The sequence below is a fragment of the Hippoglossus hippoglossus genome, chromosome 3, assembly GCF_009819705.1.
Source record: "Hippoglossus hippoglossus isolate fHipHip1 chromosome 3, fHipHip1.pri, whole genome shotgun sequence".
Lineage (NCBI taxonomy): Eukaryota > Metazoa > Chordata > Actinopteri > Pleuronectiformes > Pleuronectidae > Hippoglossus > Hippoglossus hippoglossus.
Window position 1 is genome coordinate 31,447,887 of NC_047153.1, and position 15,142 is coordinate 31,463,028.

The window sequence follows — 15,142 nt, forward strand, 5'->3', positions numbered from 1 at the left end:
CCTTTCATCATGTGTAATAAATAATTTCGTAGCCTATGTGATCGTCACAAATGATAAGCCTTCGTCCATAGCTTGTGCGCAGTTGTGGGAAGAGTAACGGAAATCTTTAGTCAAGTGAAAGTAACTCAAAATTCTAAAAGGATCCCAACCATTCGACACAAAACAAACAAGTAAAGTGTTATTTCCTGCATGGAGTGTGTGGTTCAGAAAGTGATGAAACATTTACACAGCTATATCAGCTACCAACATGATCCACGTTTCGCCAACACGATCACGATCTACGATCTGCCATCACGACCTCTGATTCCGGATCCACCATCATAATCCAAAATGTGGCCGCAGCTGCGGCCCTGGATCTGCAAACGATAAAGCACAAGGACTCCAGGGAAGAAGTCAAGTCAGTAACATGTATTGATGAGACATTAATTTCTTCAATGTGATAAAGAGGGAGAAAGGGAAAGAGAAGCTCCGTGTGTCATGTGTCCCCCGACATTCTAGACCTATAGCAGCATAACTAAGAGCAGGTCCAAGACAAACCTGAACCAGCTCTAACTATAAGCTTTATCAAAAAGGAAGGTTTTAAGCCTACTCTTAAACGTACAGATGGTGTCTGCCTCCCGAACTAGATTTAACTGGAAGCCAGTGTAGTGAAGCTATTACAGAAGAAATGTGATCTCTTTTCCTGGTTCTTGTCAGGACACGTGCTGCAGCATTTTGGACAAGCTGCAGAGTCTTTAACGACTTACTGCTGGAGCCTGATAATAAGGAATTACAATAATCAAGTCTGGATGTAACAAAGGCGTGGACTAGTTTTTCTGCATCTTTTTGAGAAAGGACATGTCTGATTTTTGATATGTTATGCAAGTGAAAGAAGGCGGTCCTAGAAATTTGTTTTAAGTGAGAATTAAAGGACAAATCAGGATCGAAGATCACTCCCAAGTTCCTGACTGTTTCATTGGAAGCAAGGGCAATGTCGTCTAGCGCAGCTATATCATTAGATAATGTATCTCTAAGGTGTTTAGGGCCAAGTATTAGAACCTCTGTTTTATCTGTAAGTTTGACTGTTTATTAGAAGAACATTGCGGGTCATCCAGGTTTTTATGTCCTTGAAACATGCTTGAAGTTTAGTGAATTGATTACAGTGTTCTGGTTTTATAGGTATAACTGGGTGTCATCCGCATAGCAGTGGACATTTACAGAGTGTGTCCAGATAATGTTTCCTAGTGGAAGCATATATCATGAGAATAATACATTTGCACAAATTGGAATCAATCTGATAAATAGGATTTAAACCAGCTTGGGGCGGTTCCTTTAATGCCAATGAACTGTTCTAGTCTCTGTAATAAAATTTGAAGGTCAATAGTGTTGACTGGTGCATTAAGATCTCACAGGACGAGGACAGACACAAACCCTGATCTGAAGCTATTAGAAGGTCATTAGTGACTTTTTGCCGAGCAGGATTTACCTAACTACAGATTTCCATGAAATTTTGTGCAGGGGTGGGGCATGACCCAAGGAAGAACCCATCTAATTTTGGTGCAAATCCAGGATGTCTTTTTTCACTTACTTCAACATTACAAGAAGGCATTTCTTAAACATATTCATTTATTTTTAAAATAGTCATTCATTAATCTTAATTGAATAAATCAACAATGTTCTGGGGAATGATATTTTTTAAATTAAAATCCAGATCTGGTGAATTTGAAAATGGTTTCATTAGGGGACTGTTGGGCCTTGGAAAAACTATGCACTCTGCTGAGTGCCATTCTCCATTCTAGTTGAAAAGGATATGTTAGCATGTTTGGGTGAAAAGCTGCTCAACCATTATGGGACATTTACGTCAATCTGAGATGTTAACATCATTACTAGTGATTAGTCATACATACAAAAAAAATAAACTGTGTAATAGCACAAAGTCTGGTTCACAGTCAATCACACATTGCATTGCAGCCATTAAACCCATGCGGTCTGAAGGAAAACACACAACAGCTGCACACTGGTGAGTGACCTGATGTTTAGATTATTGAGATTATGTTGTTTTTTTACATCCTTTGAGTATAAATTTAAACTTGCTCGTCTAAAACAGAGCTTTCTGTCATCTCTGTGTTTTTTCTACTTATGAGAGTCTTTTTGTTAAACAGATAAGTTCATTATGTTTTATATCAGACCCTCCTGTCAATGTCAGCTGCTTAGCTGGTGGCAGGACACCAGTTAGTTTTAAAACATTCGTTCAGGGCAATCTATTCAATAAGTAAACATTAACTAAAGATTAAAGATGTACTTTGTCCTGTCAGTGTACCGTGCTTTGGCACAATGTTAGATTCAGTTACTTCAGTTGCTCCAAAATATTTCCTAGTGTCTTTATGTTAAATATTTGCTCCATATGTATACACAATACTTTCTTTATTTGCAAGAGACTGCGATTTCCCCTTGAAACAGGTTGGACTGTTTAAAGACTAACTGATCACAGAAGAAACTAGGGCTACGTTGTAGCACTGAACGGGCCCGAGCACACACAACTCGGGACCTGTTGCGGTTGGTGGAGAGAGCGATCGGCGACCGGGCACACGGCTCCGCGTTGCATGTGTTTTGCTCACTGCGGGAAGGATAAGCGCTTCACTTCCTGCGTCTGTCACGCGACGTCGATCCTTGACAGACAGACGTCCGTCCGTCCGTCCGTCTGTCTGTCCTTCCCCCCCAAAAAAATGATACGGACAGACAGACGAAAAAAAATACAAAAATTAAATCCGTCCGTCTGTCCGTCCCAAAAAAAATAATACGAACAGACGTCCGTCCGTCTGTCCGTCCAAAAACAAAAATTATACGGACAGACAGACAGACGTCCGTCAGGATGATCCTTCGCCGCACCTCAACGTTTACACGGTTTGCGGAAATGTCACAATTCTGACCATGGTCCAATGACTTGTCTCAGCTCATTTGAGCTGCATATTGTAAAGCAGCCAGGAGCAGTTCATCAAAGTATAAAACATGTCACTTCCTGTAGCCAGCAGGTGGCGCTGTGATTTTAAGTCATGATTTCTGTGTAGATGTCATCAGGCCGGGACTCTTGTCTTACATGTCTAGTTTGGACTCGATTGGACCAAATATGTCCGAGATACAGAACCTCATGTTTTGATGGCGTGTAATCAAAATGCTACGCCACGCCACGGTCACACCGTGTGATGAAATCAAATATACCAAGGTAGTTTATATCTCCATCTTGTTGAGATGACATTCCCAGAAGTTGAAGTTGATCTGATGAAAGCCCTACGACAAGTTCGCCAAAGTAAAAATGTGGAAAATGGCCAAAATGGCAATTAAAGTCAAAATGGCGGGCTTCCTGTTTGGTCTAGCATATCTATCCAAGAGACTTATTTCTTTGTTATGAAAAGACACATGTCCCTATCGATTTTTGTAGATTTCGGCCAATTGTAGTGCCGGGGCTGCCCTTTAGGGGGCGCTAGTCAGTTATTTTGCCACGCCCATCCTTAAAACCATCTGAATATCTTAAGGGGGGGGCTGTTGCTACACAAATGTGGTTTGAGGGAGGTTGAACCTCGAACACTGAAGTTATAGCAATTTCGTGTGTCACGGCGAGTTGATGAACTTTGACGCCACGCCACTATTATGGCGTTTGACGAAAAGTCACAGTAATCTTATGCCTTCATTATCAATGTCTTGAGACCCATTTGACACAGTTTGACATGGTTGCGTTCAGTAGATGAGGAGGAATTCTTCCAAGTGTAAGACGTTCAAAAAACAAGACATTTCCTGTTTCCACCAGGGGGCGCTGTGATTTTAAGTCATGATTTCTGTGTAGATGTCATCAGGCCTCGACTCTTGTCTTACATGTCTAGTTTGGACTCGATTGGACCAAATATGTCTGAGATATAGAACCTCGTGTTTTGATGGCGTGTAATCAAACTTTCACGGTCACACCGTGTGACGAAAAATCGATCTTTAATGTTATGTAAAGTTGTTTCACTCGCCAACCCATTTGACTTGACTACGTTACACAGATTATTATTCTGCAGAAACAGATTTACTGTGATCAACTGAAACGTGAGTATTTAAAGTCACATCTGCATTTTAAGAGCAGCTGTTTAAAGTAGCATTACGTCTCCTAAAGCTCTCTATTCAGAGTATTGGTGTTGATGTGTTGTAACGTGTTAGTGAAAACTAAACCTGTCGGCTACATTCAGTTTTTACATCGTTAATCTTAGGCAGACTTTACTGAATTATTGTGTTAAATAAGTGGACATGCAGAATAATGTATTTTTTTGTCACATAAATAAATTATAGGAAGTGTAACTTTACTAGAATAGACAGTCACATAGAGAACCTGAGGCTGATGTCCACCACCTATTTCCTAAGCTGAAATGATTATGATCTGATGAACTTTGAAGTAATAAACTTTTATTTTTACCATGTAAAAGTCTGTTAAGGAGTTAACCTGGCACATGTATGACTTTACGTATCTGTGTATTTGTGTTGAATGTTCCTCTACGTGACTCAGACAGCCTGCACCTGTGGATGTCCAACATGAGACACAACTGGAATCCAACCAGACTGAACACTGAGGGTCATCACTTCAACACTGACTCCAGGTACAGACCTGTTTTCATAACTTACAAACAATCAAAGCAAAGTATTGCACATAATACATAATGCATTAAATTATAAATGCAATACAATTAATGTGGAAGAACTCCATACTGTACATTCATTGTCTTGGTAGTGCACTGTTTAATCCAAAACCATATTCAAATACATAGTTGAATATCCACAGAAAATAAGGATACAAACTTTGTTCATAAGTAACACTTCCTCTACAATAATGCCATACTTTTATGTTTCCTGTCATTTTATTAGTGACGGACGAGCCTGAAGGACACAGCAGTGCTGACTGTGTTCTGTCTTGTGGTGGCAGTTTCTGTTTAATAATGATACTCTATTGTATAATAATACACACATAACATTGTTTCTCGGAAAGTTCAACTAAAACACCTCCAGGTGGGCTCACCCCACACAGCCACCTAGTGTGACGTGTATAGAATGAGCACAGAGCACAGGAGAATCACTTCACTTATACAATCAGAAGCCCCTCCCTGCGAGGAGCCAAAAGGTATTCTTCAGTCTCTTGATGTCTGACCAGGTTGGGCAGAGTTCCTGTCTCAGATCTCCGTCCCAGACCCCTGGTGTGACCTCTAACTTCATTTACAACATCAAAAGACTCCAGTCCTGTATACAATGCAGAGTTCCCCTCACCCATCTCTATCAGACACACTAAGTAACACCCCTGCAGTGAAGCATTTGCTAAGACACACATGTGGGGGTCATAAACACTTATAGTCCCCTCTGCAACTTTTGTAAGTCACAGAAACACATTTGTTATCTACTTCTTCTAAATACATATCTGTTCTTCTATTAAACATTACACAAATGCAAAATCTGCCATTACAGTCTCTTATGGCAAAGAAGAAAAATAAAACACTGGGTTTTTATCTAAAGTGTATCAAATCAGAAAGTAAAAGATAAACATTGTTCTGATAAGTGTTCATTTTTTTAACCAACCATAATGAATATAGAAATTAACTCTATTATCCATGACACTTAGCAATGACTGCCAACTCTAAACAGTTGCAGGCCATCTTTAGTTAAGGGAGGAAAACATGAAGTGTTGTGCAGATGAAGCTGGTGCAGGTCGTCCTCATGTTGACCAGCCTGAAGCTGCCGATCTCCACCATGTTGCTGCTGCCACAGTGGATGCTGAGGACATCAGGTGCTGCAGTGCTTCATCTAATGAAAAGAAGAAACTCACTATAAAAGGATGTTTTATGTTGTGTATGTTCCAGCAAAGACTGGTTCTTACAGTTTATTCTGTGTTCAGCAGGTGGAAGCACCACAGATTTCAGACAGAACCAATGTACTGGGCTCTGGGTTTGTACCCTCATGGTTAAATGCACATATTGTAAGTCACTTTGGATAAAGCACCAGCTAAATGAAATGTAATGTACTGAAAGAAATAAAACATTGTACAAATAGATCAAATGTCTTTCTACCTCATCTGTAATATTCAAGGTGATAATCTCCCACAGAGCTGCTGATAACAGTCCACATCAAGTCTCTCCACTTCTCTGTGTGAAAACATAATTATATAATACATATGAGAACCAACAGTGGTGTGTGGAGATTATAATCATATCTAAACTGTCTAATTCACTGTAAATTCCATAACAGGCTAAATAAACAAGGTGGCAATAGTAATGGTGGTTATACCAGCATGTATCACAACATTTGTGAAACATATAGTTACTATCACATGCAACTTACACATGTAGCGTATTCATATTAACTTATTAACTTATTAAAATCAAGTCACAACCAAACACGGCTGTAGTAGTGTAGTTAATTTGCTTCAATCTGTTCATTACACGTGTTAAATAAACGGTACCTTTTATAACAATTCCATATTAAAAACCACTTGAGGCATGTAAGCAAATGATTATGATAATAGATAAAGCAATAGGTTTTGTTGTTGTGTAGTTTCAAGGTTACTTACCTCTAGTGAGTTCGTTGTAAACATCGCGACCATCCTGAAGCAACAACACCGCAGCGCTAGCCGGTTAGCAGCCGCGGGTAGCATGTAGCCTAGCTCCTTAGCCTGAGCTAACCAGGTAACGTTGAGCTCTGCGGGCGTGGCTCAGCTGTCAGTCTTCACTCGCGCTCCTCCTCTTTGCCCATTTATTGGTTAGCCAGGAACTAGGAGGAGTCAGCAACGGCAAGATGGCGCCGGGTGAACGCCTACTACTAGCCTAATTTTCACTCTTCAGAAACCAACGGGTGACGTCACGGACCCTACTCCATTATATATACAGTCTATGGTGTGTACACACACATCAAAGAGAACTAAGCAGCTAGTCTGACATCATAGCACCAGGCTTTAGCACCAAGTTCTCTTTGGTGTGTGTGTTCCCTTTGGTGTGTGCTATAATCTCATCTCTGATATCTCCTTTGTCCTAGTTGATCAGTGTATGGTAGGGGTAGTACACGGAGAACAGAGAGAGCACTTCCGACAGGAATAGTACGATTTTTAAAAACTAAGCCAATAAGAGAAGTATTGAAAAACAATATCAGAAACATGAAGATGGACATCGACAGCATTCTGCCCATTGTGACGTCCTTTTTCCAAGGCATGACATCAGAACAATGGAATCTTTCGAAAAAAGGCAAACCTGATGTGGCCACAATGACCATACTCGGAGAGAAACTGCTGCAAATTGTCATTTTGATGACACAATCCATCCTAAAGGATCTTGAGAGCACAGCTGTGCCTGTGTCTGAGAAGAGTGTGATTTGCTCTTTGGGCAACACACTTCCTCAGGTTTTTGCTCAGGCTCTTGACGTTCCAGATGAGATCAATCTTGTAAGTTCAGAGAATTTGACCCAGTTGACTGCTAAAGAGATTGCAGAGTGTGTCAACTCTGTCCTTTCCATGGGCGTGGACAGTGTGAAGGCAACTACTCCTCGTGTCACACCTCCAAAAAGACTACAAGGTATGATTCAACAGGCCGGCAAAATGATCAAGGGACTCATGAGGAATCTGAAACGTATGTGTGCACCTTCTAAGAGCAAAAAGAAGGTCTACCAACTGGTCAATGAAGATGACAGTCAGTCATCATCCTCATCCCAGAAGACAATCTCAGAAGACAGGGAAAGTCTTCTGTCTGCAACATCCACAACTGTCCAGGAGATCATTAAGGAGGAGGTCTCTCAATACACAGAATCTACTAACGATGAAATATCCGACTATGATTATGATCAGTTGGAATCTGACTCCACTCTGGAGATTAAGAATGTTGCAGATGACGTTGCTGAGGTGATTGTGGATGAAATCATGTCGCAAAACAAAGATGATCCAGAAACAGCCCAGAGCACACCCTCTCTGAAGAAAGTGTCTGAAAGGATTAGGACAATCGCTGCAAAGCAGTTTGCCCAAGCGTCCATTTGTCGTATTGTGGGCAGACTGAATAACAAGTACTTTGACAGCCTTTACAACCCGGCCTTTGACAAGGTTTTGGGTAGGCAGTCAATGCAATCTGTTACGAGTGATATTGACGCTCTGCTTCCAACAGCAGTTGGTGAGATACAGCAGGGGCAGAATGGGTCTCAATGGATGGATGATATTTTCAGTGGTGAAACCCTCGAGTTAACCAACGAGCTGAATAATATCCTCAGCAATCACATAGATAGGATGAGATTTAAGATGACCTCACGACCAAAAGCCTCACAACCACGGTGCACAAGCATAACGGTTTGTCCGCCACGTGCTATCATATCAGCTGACATCCTTGCCATTGTGTGGTGTTTCCTTGGAGTAATGAGGTGGTGGCTTCACACACAGTCAGAAACTCTCACTTCCACGGTGATAACACATAGTTTAGAAAAAGCTGTGTCAGAGGGCCCGATCGGTGGGGCCAGTCTGCCTTCGGCACCTGGTAACGGGTCTGGCTCAGAAAGCAAGGTGACCACTCCTGAATTCAGTGACGAATACAGAGAAGAGCAAGAACCAACAGTGGAAGGAAGGAAATTACCCATCAGGATAATTGTTCTGAAGCTGGTTTCGAGGATCTTTGCTAAAGCAAAGTTGTCGAACACTCTCAGATCACCAAACACCATCATTGAGCGTCTATTCGAAAACATATGGGTCGAAATCAAGGATGAAGATTTTGAGATCACCCCAAAAATGATGAAACAACTTGACAAAGCCGTTTTCAAAAAAATCTGCAAAAAGTGGCACGGGGTTGTAAGTGTGCTGTTAGAATTGGAAATGGAAGACCCAACACTGGACAAATATATTGTCTCTGTCGTCAAAGATCTGCTTGTGACACCACCATCAAGATCCAGCGCCATCAGCAGGTTCTTCTCCAGACTGTGCAACGCCTTCTCCAAACCTTTTTAATCAAGAATCTTGTTACCAGATTACCAGAATGAAAGTGTGTTTTTGATTGCCCAAAGGCAGCTCCTTGCCGAGTCCTTGCAGAGTGATCACAGTACAGTTCCTCCGGCTGCAGCAATAAAATCTGTACCCTAATGACAAATTATGAGAGGACTTTTAAAGGGGTGAAGAAGAAATGTAAAGTAAAACCCTCCAGCTTGTCTTACTGTGAACATGCGTGGTTTTGACAGATGTTATAATGATGATGCAGTTTGCACATGTTCTGGTGTTTACTGCGGCCGTTGAATGTTGAATAAAGTTTAACAACGATAGTTTCCGTCATTTTATGTACTTTTTTATGCACCCAGGTGCTGCAGCTGAAGGAGAACAACTGCACGGTCTGATTGCAGCTGACTCGCTCCCACAATATTTTAAGGTCATGTGACATGGTGATGTTTTGCAGCGCTGGTAAAAGTCAGACAAAATTTCTAACCAGCATGCATCACGTTAAATCAGTGCGGTGCAGAGTCACATGAAGTCAAAAGAACCCATGGCTTCCCAAGGTAGCTACCGCTGCTATAGCAACAGTCAATATTTTGGGGCGTGGCTTGTTGGAAAGCCTGGTGCTATGATGTCAGACTAGCTGCTTAGTTATCTTGGATGTGTGTGTTCTCTTTGACGCAACAGTGTTCTCTCTGGTGTGTACCAAGGGGCAACATCCCGGGCTGAGCGATGAGGCCAATACGGAAGTGCAAAAAGCTGCAGTTCACTGGGTGGCCACTTGAGGCTGTCTCCAAGAAGGAGTCAATTCCCATTGACTCCCATGTTAAAAAGCCCGACTTTAGAGCAGAATTAAACCTGTTTACAGCATGGTTCAAAAAACGGTTTTAGTCTCAATCACTTAGTTCTTCCTTCATGACAATTCTGAGGGGGGTGAATTTTTTTCTAACTCACTCGTTTAAATTATATAGAGGTTTGATATTATGAATAATTATCACTTGATGGACAGGTGACGTCACCGTTAGCTCGCGACTCCAGCTCCTAGCCTGTTGCCTGCTCGGCTTCACCTGAGCTAACAGGCTAACAGGCTAACCCCCGTGACCGAACAGGACCTGAGTCTGTGGAGAGGTTTCACTCACATATCGGATGAATAATACGGTTTGATGTTCGGCTTGTTCCCCGGACGGAGAACTTAAAGACGTCTGCGCTCCCGTTTCTGTGGTAAGTAAAGTTTATTTTATGTATGTGTTAGTGTTAGTAGTGTCGTGTTCTTTTTTCCTTAGGTAGAGAGGGTAGAGTCGGTCTGGTTCAAAAAAGTATTTATTTAGAAGCAATGAACAGCTACTACATAGCTATGGGCACTCAAGTACAACCCCAAGCCGCCTAATACCGACGGGGAAGTCAAGAGTCGCCCCGAGCGGACGACAGGTGCAATATTTATAATAATAGGTAGAACTTCATTGGGAGGGGGAGTCACGTGGCTAGTGCACAGGCTGGTCCCAGCCTCAAGGCACTGGAATTCGCCGATGATGAGGAGCTGCTCCCCGTTTCGTCCCTCCTTTGACAGTAGCTGGGAAAATCTTCACTTTCTGACAGTGTTTGGTTTGGTGTTTTAAATCAAGCCTTGAATCGGCTGACAGCTTGTGAGCTTTCAGTATGGCATGCGCATTTTCTAGACAAAACAACGCCTTTCCTATCTGTCCTTCAGACCCTAGTGGCAGCTGCTTGAATTCTTTCTAAGGGTATGTCACAGTTTTTTAAGAAAACAGTGCATTCATCTATGTGTGATTTTTGAAATAAAGCTAATGGAGTTTATGCTGTAATATAATAAGTTAGGTATGAGAACAAGTCAAAGTACAGTTTATTGTCTGCCACAGATGTACAGTCTTCTCAAACAGGCATTATCAGACAGGTGCAAGACTGAACTGCGATGTGACGCACACACACACACAACAATCAACTTCAAGATTAAAACCAGCCAGCAACGGCTACTATCAGTCACTATGTGAAGGCCGCACATTTTCCCACATATTCAGCCCAAACTGCCCCTGCCCCCACCCCGTCTAACACACTGCACTTGTTTAGAGTTCAGTTTCATTGCCATCTTCACAGACACATATTCAAAGAAAAACATAGATTTTAGTCTTAACAAATATTCAAAGGAAAACATAGATTTTAGTCTTAACAAATATTCAAAGGAAAACATAGATTTTAGTCTTAACAGTAGTGATGAGCAGGTATCGGTGTCTCTGTACCTGGCTTGTTAGCTTAGCTCCGCTAGCCTGCAGGCAAGATACCAGCAGTAATGGCGATGCTAACGGGACCGTACGGGAGTTATTACCGACATGAACCGAGACAGGAGACTGTGTGTGTTTGGAGAATAAGCTCCACCACGTAAGATATCTAATGTTATGTAAAGTTGTTTCACTCGCCAACCCATTTGACTTGACTACGTTACACAGATTATTATTCTGCAGAAACAGATTTACTGTGATCAACTGAAACGTGAGTATTTAAAGTCACATCTGCATTTTAAGAGCAGCTGTTTAAAGTAGCATTACGTCTCCTAAAGCTCTTTATTCAGAGTATTGGTGTTGATGTGTTGTAACGTGTTAGTGAAAACTAAACCTGTCGGCTACATTCAGTTTTTACATCGTTAATCTTAGGCAGACTTTACTGAATTATTGTGTTAAATAAGTGGACATGCAGAATAATGTATTTTTTTGTCACATAAATAAATTATAGGAAGTGTAACTTTCCTAGAATAGACAGTCACATAGAGAACCTGAGGCTGATGTCCACCACCTATTTCCTAAGCTGAAATGATTATGATCTGATGAACTTTGAAGTAATAAACTTTTATTTTTACCATGTAAAAGTCTGTTAAGGAGTTAACCTGGCACATGTATGACTTTACATATCTGTGTATTTGTGTTGAATGTTCCTCTACGTGACTCAGACAGCCTGCACCTGTGGATGTCCAACATGAGACACAACTGGAATCCAACCAGACTGAACACTGAGGGTCATCACTTCAACACTGACTCCAGGTACAGACCTGTTTTCATAACTTACAAACAATCAAAGCAAAGTATTGCACATAATACATAATGCATTAAATTATAAATGCAATACAATTAATGTGGAAGAACTCCATACTGTACATTCATTGTCTTGGTAGTGCACTGTTTAATCCAAAACCATATTCAAATACATAGTTGAATATCCACAGAAAATAAGGATACAAACTTTGTTCATAAGTAACACTTCCTCTACAATAATGCCATACTTTTATGTTTCCTGTCATTTTATTAGTGACGGACGAGCCTGAAGGACACAGCAGTGCTGACTGTGTTCTGTCTTGTGGTGGCAGTTTCTGTTTAATAATGATACTCTATTGTATAATAATACACACATAACATTGTTTCTCGGAAAGTTCAACTAAAACACCTGCAGGTGGGCTCACCCCACACAGCCACCTAGTGTGACGTGTATAGAATGAGCACAGAGCACAGGAGAATCACTTCACTTATACAATCAGAAGCCCCTCCCTGCGAGGAGCCAAAAGGTATTCTTCAGTCTCTTGATGTCTGACCAGGTTGGGCAGAGTTCCTGTCTCAGATCTCCGTCCCAGACCCCTGGTGTGACCTCTAACTTCATTTACAACATCAAAAGACTCCAGTCCTGTATACAATGCAGAGTTCCCCTCACCCATCTCTATCAGACACACTAAGTAACACCCCTGCAGTGAAGCATTTGCTAAGACACACATGTGGGGGTCATAAACACTTATAGTCCCCTCTGCAACTTTTGTAAGTCACAGAAACACATTTGTTATCTACTTCTTCTAAATACATATCTGTTCTTCTATTAAACATTACACAAATGCAAAATCTGCCATTACAGTCTCTTATGGCAAAGAAGAAAAATAAAACACTGGGTTTTTATCTAAAGTGTATCAAATCAGAAAGTAAAAGATAAACATTGTTCTGATAAGTGTTCATTTTTTTAACCAACCATAATGAATATAGAAATTAACTCTATTATCCATGACACTTAGCAATGACTGCCAACTCTAAACAGTTGCAGGCCATCTTTAGTTAAGGGAGGAAAACATGAAGTGTTGTGCAGATGAAGCTGGTGCAGGTCGTCCTCATGTTGACCAGCCTGAAGCTGCCGATCTCCACCATGTTGCTGCTGCCACAGTGGAAGCTGAGGACATCAGGTGCTGCAGTGCTTCATCTAATGAAAAGAAGAAACTCACTATAAAAGGATGTTTTATGTTGTGTATGTTCCAGCAAAGACTGGTTCTTACAGTTTATTCTGTGTTCAGCAGGTGGAAGCTCCACAGATTTCAGACAGAACCAATGTACTGGGCTCTGGGTTTGTACCCTCATGGTTAAATGCACATATTGTAAGTCACTTTGGATAAAGCATCAGCTAAATGAAATGTAATGTACTGAAAGAAATAAAACATTGTACAAATAGATCAAATGTCTTTCTACCTCATCTGTAATATTCAAGGTGATAATCTCCCACAGAGCTGTTGATAACAGTCCACATCAAGTCTCTCCACTTCTCTGTGTGAAAACATAATTATATAATAAATATGAGAACCAACAGTGGTGTGTGGAGATTATAATCATATCTAAACTGTCTAATTCACTGTAAATTCCATAACAGGCTAAATAAACAAGGTGGCAATAGTAATGGTGGTTATACCAGCATGTATCACAACATTTGTGAAACATATAGTTACTATCACATGCAACTTACACATGTAGCGTATTCATATTAACTTATTAACTTATTAAAATCAAGTCACAACCAAACACGGCTGTAGTAGTGTAGTTAATTTGCTTCAATCTGTTCATTACACGTGTTAAATAAACGGTAACTTTTATAACAATTCCATATTAAAAACCACTTGAGGCATGTAAGCATATGATTATGATAATAGATAAAGCAATAGGTTTTGTTGTTGTGTAGTTTCAAGGTTACTTACCTCTAGTGAGTTCGTTGTAAACATCGCGACCATCCTGAAGCAACAACACCGCAGCGCTAGCCGGTTAGCAGCCGCGGGTAGCATGTAGCCTAGTTCCTTAGCCTGAGCTAACCAGGTAACGTTGAGCTCTGCGGGCGTGGCTCAGCTGTCAGTCTTCACTCGCGCTCCTCCTCTTTGCCCATTTATTGGTTAGCCAGGAACTAGGAGGAGTCAGCACCGGCAAGATGGCGCCGGGTGAACGCCTACTACTAGCCTAATTTTCACTCTTCAGAAACCAACGGGTGACGTCACGGACCCTACGTCCATCTTTATATACAGTCTATGGTTTGGACTCGATTGGACCAAATATGTCTGAGATACAGAACCTTGTGTTTTGATGGCGTGTAATCAAACTTTGACGCCACGCCACGGTCACACCATGTGACGAAAAATCGATCTTTGAGGTAGTTTTCATCTCCATCTTGCTGTGATGACACTCATCTCCATATGAAGTTGATCTGATGAAAGCCCTGGGACAAGTACATCAAAGTAAAAATGTGGAAAATGGCCAATATGGCCACTAAAGTCAAAATGGCGGGCTTCCTGTTGCTTTTTTCCAATTGCACCTCTGACCTTTTTGTTTGTCTGGTCATGATACACCTGGGCTACGATTTTTGTGAAGATCGGTGAAAGCTAACTGAGGGGCTTTTCCTTAGATGGCGCTGTTGAGCCATTTTCCCACGCCCATTTCAAATGACTCCAGAATACAATTACTTGTTGGGGTTTTGAATTCCCTGCAAACTTTGGTAACGATTTGAGCATGTCTAGGCCCTGAAAAAGCCCCAAAAGGGAAATACAAATCCTTCGAAATACAATAGAGCCTCCCACCGGAGGTGCTCGGGCCCTAATTATATAAAAATCGAATGTAGTATAACATGTAAAAGAAATCACACTTGCACTTTACATGTAAGCCATGGTTTACTTGTGGTTGCTGTCATATCTTTTTTATTTGTGCAACAGTAACTTATTCCACTTTCTGGGACCACATGGAACTGAGATTGGTGTTTTGAGTCTTTGAGTCAAACCCTTCAAAGAACACTACTGCCCTCTCCGAAGGCACACTTTGTAAGTCTAATAGTCTAATTACACTATGTATGTAATCTTATATATATAGGTGTGTGTGTGTGTGTGTGTGTGTGTGTGTGTGTGTGTGTGTGTGT